This window comes from Emydura macquarii, unplaced genomic scaffold (assembly GCF_026122565.2).
Source record: "Emydura macquarii macquarii isolate MOO-44397 ecotype Brisbane River unplaced genomic scaffold, CSIRO-AGI_Emac_v2 contig_318, whole genome shotgun sequence".
Taxonomy (NCBI): Eukaryota; Metazoa; Chordata; order Testudines; family Chelidae; genus Emydura; species Emydura macquarii.
The window spans coordinates 1,987,677-2,010,576 of record NW_027130455.1 but is presented as its reverse complement, the minus strand read 5'-3'; the positions used below and the strand labels follow the sequence as shown (position 1 = coordinate 2,010,576).

The window sequence follows — 22,900 nt, the reverse complement described above, 5'->3', positions numbered from 1 at the left end:
CAGCAGTAAGCAGGTGCTGAGCCCGGCTCCTGACTGCAAGCTAGGACCAGGCAAGCCGTTGGGCTCGGGACAAGGCCGGCTGCTGCTGCTGCTGGGCTCCCGGCTGCGAGTTGTAATGCAGGAGGCTGCTGTCTGACTTGCTGGGCATGGGAGGCTGCCACTTGGGATGCAGGGACTCCGAGCCAGGGTGTGGGACGCTGTCCCCCCACTCCAAGCAGTGAGTCAGGGCATGGGCGGCTGCTACCTCGCTGCAAGCCCGGCTGTGAGCTGGGGTGCAGGAAGCTGCCCAGAGCTCATGGGATGCCGGAGGTTGCCACCCAGCTTCCCAGGATGCCAGCGGTTGCCATCAGCCTCCCAGCTGGGAGCTGGGACTGGGCGGGATGCGGGTGGCTGCCGCCCGGTTTCCCAAGATGTTGGCGGCTGCTGCCTGGCTTCCCAGCTGGGAGTTGGGACCGGGTGGGACAGGGCAGGACCAGGGAGTGTGTGGGGGGGAGCCCACAGGGAACCTGGCAGCCTGCGGGCTCCTCTCAATTCCCCACATTGCTCCTTAGTTCGGTGGAAGGGCTTCTAGTGAGGACACACTCTACTGACCTAAGGAAAGCAGGGTGTACATCGGCCACTGCTGTAATTATAGTGGTGGATGGAAGTCAACATATTTTATGTCGACTTATTTTCCTAGCGTAGACAAGGCCTTGGCACCATTATACAAGGCGCTGGTCAGACCTCATCTGGAATACTGTGTGAAGTTCTGGTCTCCCATGTTTAAGAAAGATGAATTCAAACTGGAACAGGTGCAGAGAAGGGCTACTGGGATGATCCGAGGAATGGAAAACCTGCCTTATGAGAGGAGACTCAAAGAGTTTGGCTTGTTTAGCCTAACCAAAAGAAGACTAAGGGGAGATATGACTGCTCTCTATAAATACATCAAAGGGATAAATACCAGGGAGGGAGAGGAATTATTTAAATTCAGCACCAGTGTGGACACAAGAACTAATGGATATAAACTGGCCATCAGGAAGTTTAGACTTGAAATTAGATGCAGATTTCTAAGCATCAGAGGAGTGAAGTTCTGGAATAGCCTTCCAAGGGGAGCAGTGGAGGCAAAAAGCCTAGCTGGCTTCAAGACTGAGTTTGATAAGTTTATGAAGGGGACTGTATGATTGACAGCCTAATTTGGCAATTAACTGATCTTTGACTACTAGTGGTAAATATGCCCAATGGCCTTTGATGGAATGTTAGATGTGGTGGGTTCTGAGTTACTACAGAGAATTCTTTCTGGCTGTCTGGCTGGTGAGTCTTGCCCACATGCTCAGGGCAAAGCTGTTCGCCATATTTGGGTCAGGAAGGAATTTTCCCCCAGGGCAGATTGGCAAATTGGCCTTCCTCTGCAGCATGGGGCACGGGTCAGTTGCTGGTGGATTCTCTGTACCTTGAAGTCTTTAACCCATGGTTTGAGGACTTCAGTAACTCAGTCATAGGTTTGGGGTCTGTTACAGGAGTGGGTGGGTGAGGTTTTATGGCCTGGGTTGTGCAGGAGGTCAGACTAGATGATCATAATGGTCCCATCTGACCTTAAAGTTTATGAGTCTATGACTCTCAAGCTGGACACCCAAAAATTTGAGGCACCCGAAGTCATAGGTCAGTTTTGAAACTTTAGAAGTCTGAGCATTTGGGGTCTGACCCAGCAAGGCGCAGAGCATTCTTGTCTGCTTTGAATTTCAGTCAGAGGTTTGCTTGAGTATTAGATTTATCTGGATCAGTGATGGATGAATCTCAGGAGCTTTGGGTTCATTTCTGATAATCTCCCACAAGTTTGGATGCCTTTATCTGAAACTCTTGGGGTTGAAATCTCATCCAAACCAGCTCTCATGAGGTTTCATTGCCTGTTCTTAAACACATCACGGACACTCTCTGTCTGTACTGGAGCATTTACGCCCCTGACATGGAAATGTGGAGGTGCTTAAAACTGGAAAAACTTAATAGAATTTTTCAGCCTTCTCAAACTGAGATGTGAGGGGTTTTGACAAAGTCAGCCATTCACATAGGAAAGTTCATTTCCAGACTCTTGCATCCCATTGCCATTCTATCAGCCATCCCCTTTCTTCCTCTGTAAGCCACTTAGAAATGGTGCAGCAGCCATTCTTAGCTGAGACAGAGACTTTTCCTTATGTTAATAACTCTGATAATGATAGTTTCCAGAGAGCCAGTGCTCTGCCTAGCCACTGATAAGGGTCAAGGTAAAACATTTATGTTTTGTCACCATGACAGGTTGTGCTCAGCAGGTGAACATCCAAATTAGGATTTAAACCACCAAGTGCCTTATTAGTGCATATAATAAAACAGTATCCAAACAAGAGGGAAAAGATAAACATATGTCATTCTAAACCCCCTGATTATGGAAAGTGTTCACCAACAGGGTACCCAATTACCTTATGCAATGTTACATTTTGTCCATCTGGTTTTGCTAATGCAGCCTCGAGTGTACAATTTAGTGTTGTAAACCTTGGGTTAGAACTGTTTTATTAGGTTCTATAGCTTGTGGCATCTGCCTCCAGCTAAGAGAACAGTTTTGAAAGACTTCCAAGATCCCAAATGTAGTGTTACATTTTCCATGAACAAAGAGCAAAGCACATAGTTATGGTCTGCATGGCTTTTACTTCCAATTAAAGGAGAGCAAATTCATATATCAAATCTCTGAAAGCAAACCCATGCTATAAGACCCTCCCTTCTTGACTTGTCTCTCAGCACAACGCAGCCCCTCTCCTCCCCAAGCACAGACACTCCTCATGTTTATAGGTGCACGCTATGGAAAAAAAAGTCTGTTTCCTCCTTGTTACACGGATACACATTCCACATTGCTTCTCTGTTATTTTTTTATTATTGTTATATGTTTGTTCTTGTGGGCCAAGGTGCCTTTCAGGAAGAACAGCTGGCACTTGCTCCTCTTCTGGTTCCTCATCCTTCTGCAGTAACATTTCCACTGACCATAACCATTTTCCCTTCCGGTGATTAAATTATTCTCCGTATCAATGTACAGATCATTACCTTTTCTGAACCTTTCTTCTGTAATAATTGGTCCACAAATTCTTCTTCGTGTGATTGCATATGTCTATAGCAGTAGGAGTGTGTGTACCTTGTGCACATTTGCTAGAGAGTTTTCCTTTGTGGTATCTGTAAGGATGGCCACACCTACACTCTGGTATCCATCATGCTTTGACTCGAGGTTATAAAGTGTGTAGCCACCTCCACCCATCCCCCAGTTCCTTCTTATTGTTTCTGCTCAGTTGTCAGAACACACTAACACTTGTTTCTTCTGTGAATGTGCCATAACCGGTCATTCTTTTTGTTAGTTGGTAGCTACCTGTTGTTGTTCCTTGCACTCCTTTTCTTTTTTTCCATTTTCTTTCTTTGATATATTGTCCACTAATTGTAATACTCACATGAGGCTCCCTGGTAGTGGTGGCAATAAATGAAAGACACCACCAAGTTAGGGTAAAAGTGACTCCCAAAGACAAAGGTACAAAAAAAATTATACCTCTTTGGTAGGACAATGTATTTAACGGAGGGGTCACAACTCTACATAGTGAATCATCAGGCCCTGCTGACCCATTATGATTATTCTAATTGGAAGGCTTAGTCCAAATTCCTCAACATGCTGCTGAAGGACTCCAACAGCGAATTCCAGTCTCTCCTAGTGGCAGGTTGGCTGACCTCAAGGTCTGCACTGCTGGCTTTCTTGGATGTGGCAGACACAGCTGCCAGAGTCATTGCAATCGCAGTAACTATGCACTGTTCATCATGGTTCCAGTCATCAAGGATTCTTGTGGAGGTACAATAGACCATAGAAAGATCTCCCCCTTTGAGCGTTGTGCCTTATTTTTCTTGAAGCTGGATGAAGCACTGCATACGTTAAAATATTAGAGGGTGGTGTTGAAGTCCTTGGGTCTGTATACATCAGTCCCATCCCCGCAAAGTTTGGTCCTCGGGCAGATGAGTATAGGGGAAAATACAAATGGCAAAGAAGGAGGCCATACCATCCTTCCACTATGCTTCTTCCAGGCAGCCACATACCTCACAGTAGCATGTTTGACTATCCTGTTGAGGATGGTAGACCAGCCATACAGATCTACAGATAATCTATCCCCCTTTGGAAACAGGTTGTCATATTTCCTAAGTGTGTGGCCATCCATACACTCAGACAAATTGGTGCTAAGCACAGTGAAATTGATATGTACTCTGCATTTCCTGTCTTTCCCCCACCCTTCCTCACCCGCTTTCCCTGTCCCTTTTCAGGCCCCAACTCACAGCTCTGTACAAAGGCAAGAAGTGCAGAGTCTGTGTTCTTTGGGAGGAATACAAGTCATAGAAGTGCACCCTCAATACTGGCGCAGAGGATCCTAATCATGCTATTTAATGTCCAAGGCAAGAGGAGGTCTGAGGACCATTCTGGACCTTCCGAACTTGAACAAGTCCAAAAAGAACTATGGTTCCATATGATTTATCTTGCAACTATAATCCCTTTGCTAGATCCAGGAGATTGGTATGTTGCCTTTGACCAGAGGGACACATAGTTCCATGTGGCAATCCATCTTGGCCACCAAGATTCATAGTAGAATTTCCATTTCACAGTTCTACCCTTCAGCGTTACGTCCTCATTAAAGCTTTTCACCAAATGCATAGCGGTGGTAACAGCCTGCCTCTGCTACTGGGATGTCCAGTATATGAGGAAGAGAGAGCCTGGAGCACTGGGCCTAGTGCAAGATCTGAGGCCTGAACCAGAGGCTGTGAACCAACGTAACCAAAGTAGCTGTTTACAAGTTCATTATATCAACATGTCCAAACTATTGCTAGCAAGGCTAAAACACAGGCATCCCTAAGAAGGAACAAAGAAATAACAGATACGGGGTGTGCGTGAAAACACAGGCCAGACGACTTGCCCAGGGACATCTCTTGATAACTGCACTTCCCTAAAGGGATGGGGATAAAGCCTGTCATTGGCTATGTAATATGGCCACCCAAAAAGAAAATATTGCATTAATTTAAATGGCCTTTGCTCTGGTTGTAATGGACAAGTCATCTAGGAAAAAGTCTCTATATTGATTTGATTTCTGGGAATGACTCTACTCTCAGAGACAATCAGAAGATCAGGATGAATGTGTTCATCACTGCACAGCAAGTACAGACGTGCAGCTGAGATCAGTGTCTATCCTTGCATTCTTGCTGCTGCTGCTAGGGGTGGAATTGCCTCATCTTAGGGAGTAGGAAAGCAATTATGTAATTGAAAACTTTGTTCAAGAGACTCATTTAAACAAGTTTTCATTAAGTTTCATAGCACTTGTATCTTTATTCCCTCTGTGATGGGGTGTATAACCCTGCACCAGGCAAGAAGGGGGTAAGGAGCAGCTTTGGTCCCAAGCAGCCCTGCCCTGCTGCACCTGTGAGGCATGCCAGTCTTGGAGGAAGAGCCTTTAAAAGGGAAACGCTCAGTTCAGACGGCCCCCCAGCCTGCATCAGTGGATAGCCCTCTTCTCCTCAGCTACAAGAGAGAAACGGCAGAGAGCCAATCTACTTTAGGTTGGGCAGAGCAGTAGGACAGATGGCTGGAGGATCCAAATAGACAGAGAAGCTGGAGACACTATTTCTGTTAATTTTTTTCTTTTCCTTTGTTACCTTTAGGTCTTAGATTTGGGGCTGGGCCCTGGGGCAGACCCTTCTTGAGCACGTAAGCCCCCTGAGGAGAATGTGGACACGTTGTAGGAAGTATCTCAGGGAAGAGGCAAGAGGTCTGACCGGAAAGATCTTAACCAGTTGCCACAAGAGTCGCTGAGCTTGACCTCATTGTAGAGGGAGGGACACCCAGAAAACTAACAGGAAAACCCCAGACACAAAGGACCAGAATGAATATTTGACCCGGACCAGGACACTGACCTGGTGTGATGTCCTGGGTCTTTTTGGTGATAACCATGATTTACCCCAAAAGGGGTGAGGCCACAGGTCACCCAACCTGAGGGCCGAGTCACAAGGAAGAAGGGGACCACCAGAGAACCTGGGTTACAGGCTATAGAGAATGGAACCCTGCGATGCTACTCCTGGCCACAAGGCAACACATCAGCTGGTGAGTCACTTTGATACAAGTAGTGGACTATGCAGGCACCTTTCCAGCTCTGATGAATGGTGTGATTGATATCTATATATCTATATATATATATAGATATATATAGATATATAAGAACCCATTTCCAAAAGGGACAACAGCAGTTGCAGAAGACAGCACAGCCACACTGTAGCCCCTGAATTTGACATCCCTGTGTGTACCCCAGAATTTGACAGTATTGCAGTCAGCCATTTTGCATGTTTAACCACTGCCAGATGAAACACAAACATCACATACCTCGGGATAATCTGAGGCCCTGAGAAGCAAGGCCGCGCAGCTGCATATTTGGAGCTCTGCTATCAGAATGGCAGGTGGGACAGGTAGTCAGGGTTCCATTAAAGTAGAAGGAATGTTTGGACAGCTGACCTGGGTTTTAGGTGCCTCTAACATGTAAGTTTTATTGTTGTTATGACTAGAACTGCTTTGCTAATAAGGAGAATAAGGAATTGTTATTGGCTGTTGGTAGGGAAATTTTTAGCCTATTAGAAGCTATTATGAGTTATGTACTTTGTTTAAAAAAAAAAATATAAAAAGTTTAGTTCGTAAGTGTGCTTGTGAGCAGTCTGAGGAAGCTTTCTTTAGGCAAGGATCTGACACCTAAATTTCCCAGCACTTAGACGGAAGGAGGCCCCCCCTCCCCCGGAAGTCTGGCTGATGATTCTTGGAAACCATTTCAGACTTTTTGAATAACTATAAATGTTTAGAATGCTCCGAACCTACTGATACAAAGTGTGTGTGTACTGAAGACCTAATAAAAAAGTAGTGTAAGGTATCAATCATTTATCAGCTGGAGAAACTGTGTCCCCATTGATTTATTCCTAACACCGCCTGGAGAGAAACAGTTATGTTACCACTACTTTGGGTTCTGAAAACCCTGGGTAACAGCACCAGCAGATGCAAGGTGTCCTTATCAGGCAGAGACTGATGCAGAAGGTGCAGGTGGTACAATCACCCGCAGACATGAGTGGGAACTGCATAGATTGGGCATACAGATAGATGTGGACTGCAGAAATACAGGCCCACAAGTGAGGCCTGGCTAAGCTGATTGTCTCCATGCAGGTGAATGGGGTGGAAGTGGTGGCGTTAGTAGACTCTGGGTGTAGCCAGATTCTGGTCTACAGACTCCAGTCTAGTTGATCAGATCAGAGGGGGTCCCTGGAGAAACCATTTTTTTACAATGTGTCCACAGGGATCTGACACCCTTCCCCAGCCGGCAGGTTGAACTGACAGTATGGAGGTACACCAGGCCTCTCCTGGTAGTCCTGACACTGAAGCTATTTTATCCAGTCACCCTAGCCTAGGATTGGAAGACTAGCAGGTTTGTTGAGAGGGTGGAGTGTTCAGTTGTCAGAAGGAGCCTGGAGACATGGAGAGGGCCTACCTGGAACCCAAAAAACTAGAAGGCTTTGGAAAGAAGAAAATCCTGGGAAGAGGACCTTTGGCTGCTTAGTATCCCTGTGATGGAGTGTTCATCCCACACCCAAATAGAAGGGGTTAATGGAGGCCTCGGAGGCTTGCCACACCCCATCCCAGAAAGGAGCAGGGGAGGTGAGTCCTCCTAGCAGTCTACAGAGGCTGCACAGGAAGCAGCCAATTGGAGGGAGGCTGCATGAAGCAGCCAATCAGGGCCCAGCAGGCTAGTACAAAAGGAGCTCAGGGCAGGAGCAGTGAGTTGCTGTGAGCAGCCCAGGGAATGAGGATTGTGTTCCTAGCAGGCTGCAGCAATGATAGCACTTTGGAAAGAGCAGTTGCTGGCAGGGACCGGGAGCAAGAGGGACTTGCTGGCTGGTTGCCCTGGCTGGCTGCTCGGACTTGATGGTTGATTGCCCTGAGGTGAGAGCGAAGAAGGTGCTGGGGCTGTGGGGAAGTGGCCCAGGGAATCGAAGCAGCATTAGAGAAAGTTAAGGAGACACAGCAGGAGGCTGCTATCTGCAGGGTTCCTGGGTCAGGACCCGGAGTAGTGGGTCGGCCAGGGTTCACCCCCATTAGTCACTGGGGAAATGTCCAGAATAATGGAGTGAACCCCAAAAGGGAGAAATACAGATGATGACTTAGCCGGAGGGCAGTCATGAAGAGGATACTGCACTACTTGGATTGAGATGGATCGGCAGGCGGAGACAATGATGGGAGAGGCACCACCTACAGACGGCACACCAACTGGTGGAGCTAATCCCTGTGATAGCCAGCAGAAGGCACTGCTGTGGTGAGTGGACCCCATCACAGTCTCCTTCACATTCTTGGGCAACCTGAGACCCAGAGGCCACCCTACTGTCAAAGTGACATCCTGGATCACGACATGGATTTAATCAGTGATCAGAAAAATGATCAGATACTAAGTTGGGCTTATGAGCAACTGGTGGTAGTGAATGGGGAGACTGTGGCCCTCCAACAAGCTGAACAATGGCCCTATTTGAAGATCAGAAATGAACAAGTTTACCATCTCGACAAGACACAGATACTTGAACCTGGGTGGTGGCTTAGCTGGTTGGTGCTCCATGTCTGACTCCTGTCAGAAAATAACCTAGGGAATTGTTTGCTGCTTCCTGGAATATTTATAGGGTGTGTGTGTGTGGGGGGGGGGGGGGGCGGGGGGAGAGGAAAGGGTATTGAATTAGGTCAGCCTCCTCTTGCCACACTGAACTCCACTCCCATTTCCATTGACCATCAGTCACTCTGTCAATGTCTGGCAGTGGAGTATTGGGGGAAAAGCAAAAATATCCTCAGAACATTATCCCTATGCAGCCTCATACCCAGGAATGGCAGTAATTGAATACATTTTAAATAGATGTTTGTGAATGTTTTCTGCAGTATTTGTCCAACTCCAGATAGAACACTGGTGCCTTGGACATAATTTTATAGAGCCATGTTGAAATACTTCCCAACAGTCACCACACAATGGCCAATATAAAATAACCCAGCAAAGAGGATTATATTTTGTGGTGTAGAAGACTAACATGTCCATATGTACATTCGCTTCTATTAAATGTCATCCATGCTTATGGTCAAATGAAGCATGCCATTTTGCTAATGGACATCTATCTCAGGAGCAAATTCTGTTAATTCAGTGCTTGTGGATGTAAATACATGTATGTGACACTCAGCACCCCATGTACACCCTTATGGTGTGATTGTATATCATTCATATTCACCCTTATAGTGCAACTGTGTATTGTTTAATTCAAAGTATGTCATGTAAGGTGTTTTTGGAATGCCAATGACATGCTGAACATTATTGTTATGAGAGTGTGCTTCTTGCAATGTCACATGCGTGGTTATGAAGCTCTGTTATGTAATATTCCCAAATGTGTGTCTCACATGGCTTGAATAGATCCAGGCAAACAAAAAGTAGAGTGAGAGTTCACGCCTCACTGAGACATGCATACAGGAACAATGGACTGGCCTGAGTATCTGATAAGGGGATGCTCATCGACTCAGGACATGGAGAAAACTATGCATGGATGCTTTTGTTACCTGATGCTGAATAAGGGGGGAGGTGAGGCCCCAGAGATGGGTACAGGAACATGTTAAAAGGGGAGACATTGTGGTCTCTTAGTCTTTCTCTTGCAATCCATCTACAAGACATCAAGACAGACTGCCCACAGGGGAGGAGCTTGGTTGGGGGGCCGACCAACCAGCCTGTGGTAAGAACCATCTAAAGACTGTAAGGCTACTGAAATGTTAAGTATAGTTTATAATGCAATTTGCTTTTATTTCTTCCTGTTCAAATCTGATTTCTGTTATTCTGGTTTATAATCATTTAAGGAATAAGGAATAATCAGGAAAGGAACGAAGGTGGCCAAGGAGATATAGATCGAAACCCAATTCTCTAAAATTGAAGAGTGCATCAACAATAAAAATAGCAAAAGAGCCTTCCAGGTTGCAAAAGACCTCATGAAGGAAAGATAGACCAAAGCCAATTCATTTCAAGACAAAGAAGGGAACAGTCTTACAGAAGAAAGGGACATCATCAATAGGTGGACAAACTAGTGCTTTGATCTGTACAACCACCAGACAAATGGAAATCCTAGTGTCCTAGATGGCCCAGATCCAACAGAGGATGATGATTTTCCAATACTGCGAGAAGAAGTGGAGGTAGCTGTGAAATCACTTAAGAACAGAAAGGTTACAGGTATTGACAACATCTCAGCCGAACTGATGAAATTCAGAGGAGAAAGAGTAATAGACATACTCACCAAGATTTGCAACAAGATCTGGTAGACCGGTGAGTAGCCCGCCATGTGGACAAAGTCATTAATCATTACTCTGCCAAAGAAAGGCAACCTGCAACTGTGTCAAAATTATTGGACTCTAAGTTTAATTAGCCATCCCAGTAAAGTGATGCTGAAAGTTATATTGAACAGATTGAGGCCACAAGTAGAAAATATCATCGCTGAACAACAGGCTGGCTTTTGTTCTGGAAGAAGTTCCATAGAACAGATTTTCAACCTTCATGTTCTATGGGAGAAGTACTTACAACACCGGCAGGACATCTACCACGTCTTTGTTGACTTCAAGAAAGCATTTGACAGAGTATGACACAAACCTCTCTGAGCAACCATGAGGAAGTACAACATTGGTTGTAAGCTCATTTTTATCATTAAACAACTGTATGCCAAGGCCAATGGCGCAGTTCTTGTCAATGGCACAATAGGAGAGTGGTTTTACACCACTGTTGGAGTCCGGCAAGGCTGCTTTCTTTCACCCACACTGTTTAACATCTACTTGGAGCACATAATGATTGATGCCTTAGAAGGTCACATATGCATAGTCAGTATTGGGGGGGCGAACAATCTCAAATCTTCAATTCGCAGATGACATTGATGGCCTGTTAGGTTGCGAAGAGGAACTTGCTAATCTTGTGAAACGATTGGATGAAACCTCTGCAAAGTTTGGCACGGAAATTAATGCAGAGAAAACCAAGCTGAGGACAAACAAACATGACGGGATCAATTCACACATTACTGTCGGTGGACAAGAGCTGGAGACAATGAAACTGTTCAAGTATCTAGGGGCAATCATCACCAATAAGGGATCAAAGGCAGAAATTTTGGCAAGAACTTCACAAACAATAGCAGCACTAGCAAAGTTAAAGCCAATTTGGAGGAACAAGAACATCTCCCTGAAGTCCAAATTGAAACTGCTGCACACACTGATCATCTCCACATTTTTTATGCGTGTGAGACATGGACCCTTATGGAAAATGGAAAATACAGACAGTGGAGATGAGATACTTCTGTAAAATCTTGGGTATCTCCTACCTCGAACATGTCACTAATGAAGAAGTTTGGAACATCATCACCCAATGTGCTGAGTCATATGAAGATCTTCTGGTGACCATGAAGAAGTGCAAGCTAAAGTGGTACGACCATGTAACAAGATCATCTGGCCTACCCAAGATCATCCTCCAAAGGACACTACAGGGGAAGAGAAGAAGATGCAGGCAGAAGAAGAGAACAGATGGATTGACGATATTAAAGAGTGGACAGGAATGGACTGTACGGAGACTCAGGCACTGACACACAATCGTCAGGGGTGGAGACAATTGGCTGACCGTTCATCAATGATAGTGACCCAACGAGCATTGGGTTATGGGAGTGATAAGATAATCACTTAAAATCTTCTGTACTTAATAAACTTAATTGTTTGTTTTATCTAAAGCAGTGTATGTGATTTGGGTGTGTATAGAGACTTCATTTAGAGTAACAGAGCTAGTGCATATCAGTTTCTTTGATAAATTGACTAACCAATGATCTTGCAGAGTCCAGTGAACAGCATTGAACTCTGTAAAATGGCAGTTCCTAGGGTTGCATCTACGACTGGGGATGGTGGCTGGGGGTCACACCATTGCATAATTCCATGAGTGGCCGGCCAGAATCACATATTCACTAGGTTAGGGACTGCTCGCTTGCAGGGTGCTGTGCATAGGCTGACTCAGGAGTGGGGGTTCACACAGTGGGGCAAGGGCAAGACGGCCCCAGGAGTGGGGGGATTGGGGTGACACAGCGATATACCAGTCCAGATTGCAGAGGGGAATGTCACCACATCTTAGGCCAGCAAAGGGCATATATACAGATGTCTGTTTACATTATACAGCTATAATTGTCACAAAGACTAGAGCAATACTAGCATATTACAACACATGGAATAAAATTTTCACTCCAATTCTTAATATATAAACAACAGAGGTTATGTAATGCTTATAACTTCTCTTTTTCTTTCATATAAAACCTGGATGAATATTTACTTTGCTGTACAGTTGGATAGTAATTAATAAAAATTTTGAAACCTTCCATCCATCCATCAAAATGCTTTACTATAACCAAGTAATAAATACATAATAAATAATCAAAGAGGTTAAATGTTATGTTTCAGTGAAAGGGGAATTGGGAGTTCACACTGAGCCAGGTGTCTTAACCACCAATCTTATTATCTAACCACAAGACCATCCTTCCTAGAAGTTAGTTAAAGATGAACAGTGTTGCCATGTAAATAATATGAAAGGGATATGCTTCTCTTTGGGGCTGTGTTCATTTTTATACGATGTCCTTGTCTACCTCTGAATATATTAGAGATGCATCTGAATAACCTGGCTGGCATGTATCTGCATCTTTCTTGACATAGCTTGATGATACAAACTATGTGACATGACACTGTTGCAGGTTGTGAAGTACAGTAACAATTGAGATTATGCTCAATGGGCTATATCACATTGGTAAATGTAGTCACTGTTCAATATGGAGTGCAAATGCAGTGTGAGATATATATAATATCTGCAGCCCCTTCTCTGTCCACTAGCCACTATTGTGTCATCTAGATATGTGACATATGGAGTTAATTTAGGCTTAAGTCATCCTTTTTATCAGGGTTAGTAAAATATTTCTTACGAGCCTGTCTGTGGTTCAATGGTCTCACTCTCTGTCGGTGGAATTTCCCTTCCAGTGCCTGAGGCAGTGCACAGTCTCTGGATCCTGTTGGACTCAGTCTTGACTGCCCCCCAAAGAGCAATAGCCATCTGAAATACCTTCTTCCATCTTCCACTGGCAAGGAGTCTGCACCATTTCTTCCTGGACAAAGATCTCTGTGCCGTGATCTGTGCTTTTGTCTCCAGGCTGGACTACTGCAACATAATAGATCTAGGATTGAAGGTGAAGGACACATGGAAACTGCCAGTGCTTCATCATACAGCAGTTTACCTTCTCAATGGCAAGAAATGAGCACATAGGACTGGTCCTCTGTGCCCTGCACTGGCTTGTCAATCAATTCTAGATCTATGCCAAGGTGCTGGCCCCAATCTTTAAATTGGGGTTTGGTCTAAGTTGTTTCAGAGCTCACCTCCTCTTCTACAATCTGGCATGGATAATATGATTGGCTATGACACACAGCTGACAGTCCCAGTCTGAAGGGCTGGAGTATAAGCTGTACTGATGGGTGTCCCTTTGCTCCAGAACTCTCAGCTCCCCAGAAATCAAGTTGAGACAAAGTGTTACCATGTTTAGAGCAAGAGACATATCTCTTTACACAGTCTTCCCCATATAGCAAAGCATCAGAAGGGCGTAACCATGTATTCCTGTCCTGGGAAACCAGTTTATTATTATTAATAATAATAATTTTATTTATAAAATGCCCCCCACAAAAACACTAGGGGTGCTGAATGACAACCGTAAAAACAATTCTAAAGCCAATATCTCCTTCCATAAGGCAAGGGAAAGGCGAAGTGGATAAAATATGTTGTGGATCTTAGCCTTTTGACTGATGCCTAAATACTACAGCAATGGGCACATGAAAAATACGCAGCTAGATAGTAAGATAGATAACACTGGTTTTAACTGGGCTCTTGTAGGAGGTCCAAGTTGAAACTAAAAGGGATTTTTACTCAGAAAGGCTTGTGTATACGAAGGTATTTTCTCTCAACCAATTAAGTTGTGACTAAGAATGTGACTAAAAATTTGCTTTTAATTAATAGGCATAAAACTAGTGAACAGGGAAATTAAATTCGTGCAGAAACAATTTTCTGCAGAGACATTTAGCCCTGGGTTATAGCTGCAACTGAGGGGATGTGGGATGAGGAGCTGTTATCCGGTTAAGTTAACGTGTTGGTGGAATCCATGTTTATTGTTTTGTAGTCAGGTGATACATATTTTAGAAAGATATAGGTTCTGGGGATCACTCAAACATACCTCACCTGAGAGTTGTCTGAGGATCAAGAGAGAAACAGGAAGTCTTCAAACAGTGGTTAAAGTAGACTAAATCATCTGGAGGAGCACTCACATGTAAGGAAATTCAGATTTGGATGACGTGACCAATTTCCAATTCATGAAAGCATTCTAAAACTGGAAAAAGAACTGAGTTACTTGTATTAGTGCCTCTACTAAAGATGTGGGGAACTAATCCAGCACCCCTGTTTTGACATCTATACATCTCTGAGATAGTGAATAGGGTTTGTAAGGACAGAATTCACCTTGGGCACAGAAGCAGTGGAGGGACCTGTGCCATTTCCCACTCTTACAAACCCTGGTGTAAGAAGTGCACTGAGGGTGGGAGAGGGTTGTGAGTGCTGTGTAGGATGCTGGTCTGCTGACCAGCCTGTAGACAGCCACAAGTTAAAGCAGCCCCTAGCCAGCACCCCTCTTGTGCTGTCTTTTCAGATACATCAGGCCAAGGCTCAAGACCTGTTTGTTCCCTTTCAGTTTTCTGTGGCATTATATTAGTGAGCGTATATTAGAGAGGTTGTGGACATTTGTGTTCTGGTTTCCTTCCTGGTAGTTTTGGAATATATTTGTATTTGGTCCATGTTTTATTTATTTACCTATTTTTGTTAGGTATCCTATTCATGGTGTGCCAAAACTGCTGGGGCCAAATCCTCAAAGGTATTTAAGTGTCTAACTGCTAATGGGTAAAGACTTTATGCTAGTTTTAGAATACTTGCAATATGCCTCAGATGGCACGTGACCAGGATTCATCATCGAATTTGGTCCATTAGCTTCCCTGGGCTGGGCCAGATACTAATGGGGAGCGCAATGTGAACGCTGATCCATGCCCCCTTATGCTAGTAAAGTAGTTTAGCCAAGACATGATTGGGATTTAGAGGTCTTTACAACAGAATTTCACAATGAGCTAAGGGAAGACAAAATCTGGCTTGTCATGGCTTCATTTAGTGTTCCTATAAACAAAATAAAAGTTCCTCCTGAAAGTTTCAGTCCCATTATTAACACTTTGAAAATTAAATTAAGATCTTCAGCTTCCTTTATCCAATAGAGGACACACTGTGGAGTTAGCCTTTGATTTCAAAGTAAAATGGGCCTGAGGCTATTTCCTTTCCCAGGCCTAATAAAAGCTTTTTCAAGGACTCAATCTTTATTTCATACAGGAAACAAAAAGGCGGTAGCAGGTGTAAAATAATGAGGAAATGTATGCAAATGAAGCTTTGATGTGCGTTATAGGACTGTTCTTAATTCACTAGGGGGAAAAGAAATAATTTTACTGTGGGTGCTTGAAATTGTAAAGTAAAAGCCCCACCTTCATCAACAGCTTGAATATAATTTTATTAGTATCAGAAACCTATGCTGTGCCAGCGAAGCTTATTAATTAGCATGCTCTTGGAAACTCAGCATTATTACAGGTGACTTATACTTACTATGTCTATGAAGAACACACCAAGATAAAATAAGTCCATGTGTTGTTTTTTCCTGATGAACTGAAGTCTTGAAATAGAAATGATTTTTATTATTCAGTTTTCTTTTCTTGGTGCATTTACCTTGTTTGCTCAGAAATGAAAATTGTAAAAAGCTAATAGAAACAGTAAATTATCAGTTGTATCCAGAATTCTTCCCCTTTCCGTAGTTCCAGATGTTTCTGACAAAATACCAACTACCTAGTGGATATATTTAAAATGTGACAGATAGCTGGGCTCAGGGTCCTAGGTCAGGAACTGCCTACTGTTCTATCTCTACAGTGCTAAGCACAATGGGGTCCTGATCTTGGTTGGTCCCTGTAAAGGAGTCCACTCACTGCAAGTGCGCCTCCTTGTGGCTAGGTCTGGGAATTAGCTCTCACACCATCTGCTGCCCTCTGCCCTTGGTTATCAGACTGTGGCTCCTTTCTCTCACCTTGACTCGGGGTGCTCCCTCTGTGACTTAGCCCTCCAGTCAGGTCACTTTGTAGTCCCCAACTTTTGGGATAACAAAGTCCCACCAGACAAACTATCCATATGTCGCCTCAGATGGTCATCTGTTTCTTGTCTCCTGTGTCACTTTCTCAGTGGCTGGGATGGGAGAAGGATGCAGGCCTTCCTCTGCACTGTGTTCCAGCCTAGGGACCCTACAACCTGCAGCCAAGGTATACATCGTCTCACTCCTTGCTGATTTATCCCCGGGCTTCTTCGTACCCAGATTCTCTCTCTCTCTCTTCCCCATAACTTCTCTGGTTTTACTCTTCTTTCAGGGCTAGGAGTCCAGGGCTTATTCTCCTCCCTGAGTTTCCTCCTCACCACTTCTCTGTTCCTAGAGAGTGACTGCAGCTCCCTTCCCCGCAGCCCCTTTCTTCTTCTTCTTCTTCTTCTTCTTCTTCTTCTTCGGTTTTGTGGCATAGCAGATTCACTTTCTGAGTCTGTGACCACCAGGCACTGTACCTTGTATATTTTTCATGACTTGCAGACTGACCCCTTTCCCAATATTCTCAAAGAGTTGCAGAAGAGCTTTTTCCATTGGGCCCCATTTTACTTGTATTCTTGAAAGATGTTGCAAGGAAAATTTTGTTACTCTAAGGTCTCTGATTTTTCTGTATCAACACCTTCTTTCACAGGTACAGTCTTTACAATCCCAAAGGATATGATCTATCATTTCCTGGACCTTACATGTTATGCACAATCCAGCTCTGTGCATGTTAGTTAGAAATAAATTACTATTTAACCCACAATGCACTGTTAGAATTCTAAATAGAGCTAATTGACTGTTCCTCTCAGCGCCTTGGATTATATCAACATTGTCAATTGTTGGGCAATTGTATGAGGGGCAGTGTGGGAGAAAGCACAAAGGTGATTGTTTGCAAATTTAACAAGCAGAGCCTAGGGTCCCTGACTGCTGAAGTCTGCATGGTGGGCGGCCCTAGAATTGACTACTCAGGGGAGCTGGCAGGAAACCAGGCTGGATTCTGAGAGAATCCTGCCAGGGCTCCATCAGAAATCTGTTGAAATCAAATCACTTTTGCAAAATATTTGGATGGATTGGCAAATTCTGACCAAAAAAAATAAAAGAAAAGTTGAAAATTTTCCAACAAGCTCTACAGAGTTGTGGGTGCTCAACACACTGATAATCAGGCCATGTTTATTTAGGTGCCTAGCTTTAGACACTGACACTTACTAAATTTTGTGTTGGGTTACAAACGGTGGCTGATACTATGCAGCAGGTGAGACTACAGAATCATAATGGTCTTTTGACCTTAACATTTATGAAACTGGTGATGGCTGATTTACAATGTGTTAAAATAATTAGCTTAAGGCTGCTGCTTTTCACAAGACGTATTCTTCCCAGAGGATGTCTGACTTCCTTAGGAAGCGGTAGACTACTAGGGTATCTTTATTACATCATCCTTATGCAAGTGCATGTTTAGATTTGTAAAGTAACAATGACAGTCAAGTCTTATTTTATACAGACCTCAGCTTAAAAATATATAGAAAACAGATTGCTGTATCATACAGGGCTTTCTCACGTATGACAAAAGAAAATTTCATGTTTCTAATATCTAAACGTGTTGCCTTCCTTTATTATTAATTGTTGTACAGAAAATGCTACCAAAAATAAAGATATGGGTTTTCACTTAGACTGTATTGTTTCAAAGGAAAGTAATTATATTAGCATTTTCCTGCCTTCACTCTCAATGGAATTCAGTCTCTGCTAGTCACAGATTACACCAACATTATCTTTCTGTTCCATGGCTTTCCTGGTTTCATTGAACCACCAGTGCAGCAAAACTATGCTGAATGCTGCTCATTTTTCTTCCCTAAGCACAAATATTCTGTCAACAGAGCAAAAGCTGGTATTTTTCACCTCCCTGATCTGCAATTTTCTTAACACTTCTTCCTCTTGTAGTCTATAAAAAATGTCTCTCTCTATATATAATGTTGATTCTTCAATTCATTTGGAAGCAGAATACCCCTAAAAATCTGGGATGAGGTGTAGGAAAGAGCTACCACTGTTAATGCTGAATGGCCAGTAGTAATCAGGAGGACAGTGTATTTGTTCAAAGACACCTCTGGAGAAGAAAAGAAAAACACAATGAAGAAGTAATTAGCATTCACAAAGTATAGTTCTTTTTGCCGGGCGTGGTGGTGGCCGTTAGAAATAATAATTAGTTGCCCAGTCATGTGCAATTACCTATGGAATGTGTTGGCACACACCTCTCAAGAAAGCCAAGGAATTGCTATAGCATGCACATAGGTTTCAGTGCTGTTGCATTACAACTGAGCTAACGAAGGAGTTAGGAGGCTGACCAGTATGTTCCCCCTGGCGCTATTTCATCATTAGTCTTTTTTTTGTCTCCCAGTGGAGAAAACACAGGATACAACTCTTGTGGAATCTTCAGAGCATGGTGTGGGCCCACTCACTTCCAGCCATCTTCTAGGGCAGATGTCATTTGTTTATTTCTTCAGTCATTTGTTCAAGGTGATATTCTTGTGTAGGAGACTGATTTTTTTTCTTAAAAGCACATCTGAGACTGGAATTCACTTCTGCAGGAACTAGAAATGACCACGAACTGTCAGGTCCAAATGCAAAACTCACCTCTTCCACCACACAGGCATTCATAACTGAATAGCAGAATATCAGATTTAGAAAAAAGATAAAACTTGCTCATCACAGTTGGGGGAGAAAGGTAAGGAAACCTGATTATGTGGGTGTAAGTCATTTAGTAGGTCATTTTGTATGTGTCTGACACTGGAAAGGGCTCAACATCCCACAGGGATGGATGTGCTATAAAAGCCAAAGTAGACTAGAAAAGGAATTAATAGATTTTGTTTTGATGTTAGCTCCTTCTACAATTCCAGCTGTTTACTAATTACTCTTACCCTGTGTAGTTTCTGAGGTCTTTGTCTTCATCTAAATAGCTTTCAGTGAACTTAAACTATTAACTTCCTGGGGTCCATCTTGTCTTCAAGGACCCATATTCTTTGTTCTCCAGTCCTAAACTAGAGCTGTGGTTTAATGTTTACTCCAGACTAGTAGGGACTCAGTTACTACCTGGCACAAGGAAACACATTGCACGAATCATTTCCCCAGCATGTTATTGGTTACTGAAATCATCTGTTAAGAACTATTTTTGGTCCATTTGTGCTAAGAGTTTGCCTTTAAAACATTTTGGTTTGTTTATTCATGATAACCTTCGTCCTCCCACTATGAATTTTAGGTCTTTAATGAAGTCCTTCTGCATTTGTCACATAGCGTCAAATTATTTTGGATGGTCTGAGATGGCTTGGTGGTAAACTAGCATTATGTCATAGCGTTTGCTTTTCCCTAGTTTGGCCCTCTGTGTTCAGAGGTGAAACTACTGCTGCATACCTATGGTATCATCATTATAAAAAATATTACCTCCCTCAATACGTTTGCCATTCTGTCTTCTTCTTGCAATTCAAATTCTATCTTTATTAGCTCTTGACAGATCTATGTGACTCTTCACCCAGTTCCTTCCACGTGCAATAAGTCACACTGTGTTGCTTTTATATCTTGAGATATGCATCTCAGGTCTTAAAATTACTATAGTAGAAACTCAAGAGATATGAACACCAGAGTTACAAACTGACCAGTCAACCACACACCTCATTTGAAACCAAAAGTGCGCAATCAGGCAGCAGCAAAAACAAAAACAAAAAAGCAAATACAATATTATACTGTGTTAAACATAAACTACTAAAAATAAAGGCAAATATTTTTAAAAATTGACAAGGTAAGGAAACTGTTTCTGTGTTTGTTTCATTTCAATTAAGATGGTTAAAAGCAGCATTTTTCTACCACATAGTAAAGTTTCAAAGCTGTATTAAACAGCAGTTGTAAACATTTGAAAGAGCAACCATAATGTTTTGTTTAGAATTATGGACATTTCAGAGTTACGAACAACCTCCATTCCCAAGGTGCTCTGAACTCTGAGGTTGTACTGTATACATCGATCTTGCAGTAGAGAACACGTTGGAAATATTGTCACCTTCTTGCTGTAAAACTCTGTTAGAGCTCAATGCCATTTTCCCCTAGTATTTCCAGATTGGCTTATCTGAACATCCAATTTAAATCTTTGGTGTATTACAAACTATGGTACCTAAACCTATTGAGCCTTGTGATAAATATGAGACTGAAAACAACTACTAGCCCTGTGGTATGTAGTCAACTTGTTCTTGTTCCTCCTTAAAATGGGAAAGTTAAATATAGTATGCTCTAATGCTAGCATCTCTCTCATGGAGCTGATGCAATTTTCCATAGCCTATTAATTTCAGCCTTTCATTTTGTTTTCACATTACAGGATAATATAAAAGTGATTCCCCATATCAAATCGCTCTGTGTTCTGCATGCCATGCCACAGTCAAGATACTTTAGCTGTGCTGTAAGAGGAGAGAATGACTGGCACCTGAAAAGTATCCACATCATAATAATGGCAATGGAGTAACATGAAAACTGGAGAGCACTAGTGATAAAAGGGGCATGGAGTGAATTTTAATTAGCAAAATGTTCTTCGGAAATATCAAGAAGGACAAATATGATTACAAGGTGTTTGCTGTGAGCTGCTGGCTATAAAAGAAAGATCTCAGAGGTGGCTGAAGATGAGTTTAGTACAGAGCGTGTGGCTAGTTAGGGCCAGACCTGTAGGGTTTTTTCCCTAAATAATAATACACAAATTTAGGAAAATAATTAGCCTGGTTATAATAATTCTTCAGTTAGAAAGAGAGACAAATTTTTCTCCTTTGTTTCATAATCAAACCCTACATTTACTTGGATTTTATTTTGCTTATGGTTTTAGCCTTGCAAAAACAACACAGTCAAATAAAATGAAACAGCACTACATATCCTGAGCACATGCAATTCACTACAGTAGGAAAATTTAAAATGTTCATTGAGGCTTTAGATGCATTAGCAATTCCTTTTTATATTCCCTTATGATGTGGTGTATACTTCACACTGGCAGAGAAAGAGTTAATCGAAGCCAGAGAGTAATTAGTGCACCTAGTTGCAGCTGAAGGATGGACCATGTCAAATGTAGGAGTAGACCCAGCTGGGGAGGAGCTAAGTGGCTGAATTAAAGATGAATCTCAGCTAAGAGGAGAAAGGTGACTAATAAAGAGAGGACTTCAGGACAGTATAAGAGATGCAAGAAGACTAGAGGGAGAGTAGGCCTGGGGATAATTTCCTGAGACAGGAGCTGTGCCAGTAGGTCAGGAGAGACAGTGGGAAGCTAGAAGATGGAGTGAATGTCTGTGATGAGCATTGAGAAAAGGGCAAAGTTACACAGGGCAGCCTGGGGATTGGGTTTCCAGAGGAAAGAGACAGACAGACACAGAGAACTGTAGGAGAGACAAACAGGAGCCAGTCTTCCAGGGAGAGAACTCTTTGCTTAGTACAGAAGCTGGGAACAACTCTGTGGCGTCTGGGAAAGGGGAAGAGCTTGCAAAGGAGTGAGTTCAGGAAGGTGCTGAAGAAAAGGGCCGTAGAGACTGGCTGAGGTAGGAAATAGGCCAGTGAGGCAGTAAGGAGTCTGAAGGAGTGATTGTTTGCTAAAGTGTACCTGGACTGTAACCCAGAACAGCGGGTCCCCTACTGGCCACTGAGGCAGGTAGCATGTAAGCCCTCAGAACCTGGCTGAAGATCTGGTGTAAAGTCATTGGACGTTGTTTTGTGGAACTCTGTTCTAAGAAGAAGTGGGACTGAATATGACCTGGCTGGAAGGCTGAGTCATGTGAAGAAGCTGACAACCACAGGACCAGAGCAGCTGTAGTCAGGGGTGCCAAAGGAAGAGAGCCTGCTATGCCATACCCAGCCATGAGGAGGTGTGTCAGCTGGTGAGTCATTCCTCTACATCCTTCTACTTAAAATGGGGCACCAATAACACCTCTTTCACCAGAATTATAGTGGTGCAGCACTGCTGCTGTAGTTAAAGCAGCATCATGACTTTTGTTTGAAGGTTGACCTTTGTAAATCCTCTCAAAATAATATGCTTAATCTGATCCCTGTAAAATTTGGTATGGCTCAAGAGAGTGCAGAGTAGGATTAAGGATCCAAATTTGGGCTCATTTGAATTAGGGGTTGTGGAGATATAAGCCCTAGGAAATGGCAATTTTCCAAGAAGTTTCTAGTGAGTTGTTTTATTTTTTGTTTTTGCAACGAGCTAGAGATCAAGCTATTGATGAGAGGCAGGTGAAAATTATCTTGATCTGTCAAGTGTTACTGAAGGTAATGCATGGCACCCACTAAATCTCTGGGGAATGCAAATTGAGAATAGTGTTTAAGAAATGTATATATTTTTTTGCATGCACCAATACTGAACAATGGCATTCCTGCCATTCTATATGCTTTAAAGGTTGATGCTTGTAAATGCTCTAAAATCCAAATGGTTACTTGGATTGCTTTGAAATTTGGTGTATCTTGTGGGTGAATGGGGTAGCATTGATGATCCAAATTTGGAGTCCTTTGTGTTTACAGGACCCCACAAATATCCAGTTTTCTTTGGCTGCCTTACATTATTAAGCTGAGCAGTATTTATGACTTGGATGTA

At 43.1% G+C, this 22,900-nt stretch overlaps 1 long non-coding RNA gene across 1 annotated transcript in view; it reads left to right on the top strand.

The window, feature by feature from the left end:
• Positions 1–21,532: 21,532 nt before the first annotated feature.
• LOC137165704 (uncharacterized) overlaps positions 21,533–22,900 on the top strand; it is a 52,111-nt gene continuing 50,743 nt past the window's right edge. Inside the window, exon 1 of the long non-coding RNA XR_010923464.1 lies at positions 21,533–22,187. This is a non-coding gene — a long non-coding RNA (uncharacterized lncRNA). The remainder of the gene's footprint in view (positions 22,188–22,900) is intronic.